The sequence below is a fragment of the Procambarus clarkii genome, chromosome 35 (assembly GCF_040958095.1).
Source record: "Procambarus clarkii isolate CNS0578487 chromosome 35, FALCON_Pclarkii_2.0, whole genome shotgun sequence".
Lineage (NCBI taxonomy): Eukaryota > Metazoa > Arthropoda > Malacostraca > Decapoda > Cambaridae > Procambarus > Procambarus clarkii.
In genome coordinates this window covers 12,032,815-12,036,819 of record NC_091184.1, presented here as the reverse complement: position 1 = coordinate 12,036,819, position 4,005 = coordinate 12,032,815, and the positions used below count along the sequence as shown (strand labels likewise).

Sequence of the window (4,005 nt, the reverse complement as noted above, 5' to 3'; positions counted from 1 at the left end):
TATATATATATACACACACACACTAGCTGTACCCGGCCACGCGTTGCTGTGGCTCAGCAACACATGTGCGTTGCTGAGCCACAGTAACCTTTCCCCGTTTCCTGGGCCTCCCCACCATTCCCTCCTTTTCCCCCGGTCCCTTTGTCCTCCCCACCATTTCCCACTCCAGTGTCCCCGTCCTCCTCTTATCAATTCCCCATTCCACTGTACCCTTATCCTCCCTACCATTCCCTCTTCCCTCGTCCGATGCATTCTCAAATGATCTGATGTTCTCATAAAAAAATTGGGAATATCAAATAGTCTGATGTTCCCTTCACTGAAATATAAGAAAAACAGTTAACAAATGAAAAGAAAAACAATGAAAAATTAAAAAAAAAATAAACTATTCTCATGAAATTAACGGTATGGTAAACAACACAGCTTAATTTCAAAGCAATGTCACAGAATAATTAAGTCAAAATGAAAATAAATCGAAAACTATGAAAATTCAATTTATCAATGAAATCGGAAACATTGAATTGGAAACATATTTAGTATAGCTTCGATTGCTCTTACATTCAATAGATGGCGGTTTAAAAAAAATGTTTTTACCTGTCATAGGTGTGGCATCTATACTTACACTCACGAAATGAATGGTATGGGAAACAACACAGCTCAATTCCAATGCAATGTCACACAAAATAATTAAATCAAAATTAAAATCGAAATCCACGAAAATTCAATTTGTCACTCCAATTGGAAACATTGAAATGGAATTGTAACATGTTTAGTATAGCATGTGCTGCTCTTACGTGCAACAGATGGCGCTGTTTCTTACAAAAAAAAGAATGATTTTACCTGTCACAGGTGTGGTATCTATATAAACGGTATATAAAAACATGCACATATTCGAATGAAACGTTGTATCAGAATTTCAAAGCAATTGGTGAAGAACTTTGGGAGATTACAGCGTGTATTGCTCCTACATCCAACAGATGGCACTGTTCTTCAAAATAAGCATGTTCTTTCCTGTCACAGGTGAGGCATGTATATAGTAGGTATATAAAAACACCTGCCTATTCAAATGCCACGTTGTATCAAAATTTCAAAGCAATCGGTAAAGAGGTTTAGAAGATTTCTCACATGAAAAACAGTTAAAAAAAAAAATCCGTCAAAGACGTGATATCAATATAGTATGTATATAAATACCCTGCTCGTATGCAAACTGAACATTGTGTGAAAATTTCAAAGCAATCAGTGAAGAACTTTCGGAGATTAGCGATTTTTAACAAATGAACATTTCCATTTTTATTTATATAGATTATATAGGCTAATGTTCACACCCCAACAATGCCATAGGCATATAATTCACCCTAACAATTTCATAGGCTCACGTCCACACCCCCAACAATTCTCTAGGCCAGTCCCCAACCGAACAATTCAATAGGCCTATATCCAAACCTGAATATATAATTCACCCCAACAATTCCTTAGGCCCATGTCCACACCCTCAACAATTGTATAGGTCTATTTCCACACCCCAACAATTGCATGTTGGGGTGTAAGACAATGGTGGTGAAGAAAGTACTCCAGTACTTACGGAGGATGATGAGAGTGCGAGGAACAAGATGGTCAGGTGGAGCCAGTGACTCCTTCCTTCAACAGTTTTGTCTCTCCCTCGTGGTATATCCTCAATGTCTTCAGTGGTATGGCCTCACCACACACTTACACTGCCATAAGTGTCCTGAGAGTACTGTGGGAGGGACAATTTGGCGGGTATTGTGGTCACAGGTGACCGTCTCTAAGACAGTGAGGAGCGTCAGTGTTATCTTCTTCATGATGGTAGCTGCAGTTCTTATCAGAGTTGTTATCTTGTTGTTGGTGGTGATTAAGTGGCGACATTGTTATCAGTTGAGGAGCGGCAGTATTATCTCACGGGTCGTCGTCAACATCTCGTGTAGCAGCTTGCTGTTGTTGTGATGACGTCACTCGCTCGCTTGCCCGCCATCTTGCTCCGTACATTTTCTTTGGTTACTGATCTTTCCCGAAACTGACTTTTTAATTTTGTTTATTTATATACACAGGAGTTTATTTATTTATATATATACAAGAAGGTGCAATGGGTTTATGAGAGTACATAACATTGATGTTTTTACATTCTTGTAAAGCCACTAGCACACACAGCATTTCGGGCAGGTCCTTAATTCGATAATTTTAAAACATTTTCGGGTTCCACTGACTGACTATCTTGTCACTCAATCTTCTACTGAATAGGTTCCAACGACGCAGCACTGAATCACTCATTAAAATATTTGTTAAAAATTTAAATTTTATCAGATCAATCTGGTAGTGGTTTTAAAATAAGCGCCTTTAGATTGCACACAATTTGATACCAAAATGAAAGATATAACATGAAACTTGATATCCGAACACTTGAAAGATTACAAATAGGCTTTTGGTCAAAATATTAAAATATTTGTTAAAATTCTATTTATTGTTCTATTATCTTGGGACTAGTTTTAAAATGCGCGCCTTTTTATTGCGAACAATTTGATACCAAAATGAAAGACGTAACACGAAATTTGATGTTATCAAATTGAACGAGTATACACATTAGGTTGCAGTGTACAAATTGGTGCTCGTTCACGAGTAACTTTACGCTTTTCTGCGGGGAGACACGCCAGGCTTTTGTACATTATATTCATACATATCTGTAGCGAATTTAATTGCGAACACAATGATACCAAAACGAGCGACGTAGCACGAGAATTAAGGTGAGAAAAGTGGAACGAGAATGCACATGTTACTGATTTTGTGCGTTTTTGCCGACTTTAGGCTTTGCTGTTGGGAGTCACGCTAGGCTTTTGGAGTTATATTTATACACACCTGTAGAGAATTTAATTGCGAACACAATGATACCAAAACGAGCGACGTAGTACGAGAATTAAGGTGAGAAAGCTGGAACGAGTAAACACATTTGGGTGTCACCGCGCGCTTACCCGCACGCCGAGGCACATGACCCCTATGTCAACCGCGCGCCTGCCCGGAACGCGAAAGTGTTTAAGTAGGTAAATTGTAGCAAAATTGAGAAAAGTTAACAGGAACATTGTAAGAAAATTTTAAGAAAATTAGTAGGTACATTTTAGTAAAATTTGAGGATTATTTCTAGGTACATTGTAGCATAATTTGAAGATTATTTCTAAGTACATTGTAGTAAAATTTGCGTTCAACATAACAACAATGATATATGTTAATGGCAGTGATTACAACGGTGAAGTTATAGGGCTTAGAATCATTTTGGGGCAGCACACGATACAGTGCGAGTGTGAAGCATTAGGTAGAAAATTATGAAGATCAAATTAGGTACTTTTGGTGTTACTTTTAAATAAGCGGTAGGATGGACAGCTTTTTAATTCGTTAGGGAGTGAGTTCTATAGACCTATGTCCCAATATTTCAATAGAGTGCTTATACAGAGTTAGTTTGACTCTGGGGATATAAAAGATATTTATTTCTGGTGTGGTAATAATGGGTTCTATTACATCTGTCAAAGGAAAGTTTCAGATCAGGGTTTGCATCTAGGAACAAGACTTTTTACATGTAAATGGTTTTAGTTTAGTTCATTTATTATGCACTCAATACCCATCCTGAGGGCGGTAGTGGAGAGTGTTACAGAGGCACATAATAGGCTCAGGAACCGAGCCCCAAAATTCATATAGCTAAGCTAGTTACAATCTTGATGAACTAGTTACAAAATTCAATGCACATCGTCACATCAACAATGGGCTCGAGACCGACCACAAGTACAGTTTCTAATTTAAGCAACTGGCATATGTGGAGGGCTAGTGTCACAGTTGGTATGTTTGTCCTGCACACCGTCCCCATCCAATAAGCAGCAGTGGATTGGTTACAATGTCTCAGATAATACCTACAGTTAGCAAACTGGGGATATTTGGCCAAGACTTCTGGCAGTTGATCACTTTGAATGATATATTTACACATCTCTAACATTTATTATAGAGTTGTCT

General features: G+C 38.1%; 1 long non-coding RNA gene across 1 annotated transcript in view; it reads right to left on the bottom strand.

Annotated features, from left to right (window-relative positions):
* The window catches only part of LOC138371225 (uncharacterized), a 34,994-nt gene extending 32,986 nt beyond the window's left edge, over positions 1-2,008 (bottom strand). Inside the window, exon 1 of the long non-coding RNA XR_011230347.1 lies at positions 1,580-2,008. This is a non-coding gene — a long non-coding RNA (uncharacterized lncRNA). The remainder of the gene's footprint in view (positions 1-1,579) is intronic.
* Positions 2,009-4,005: the final 1,997 nt, after the last annotated feature.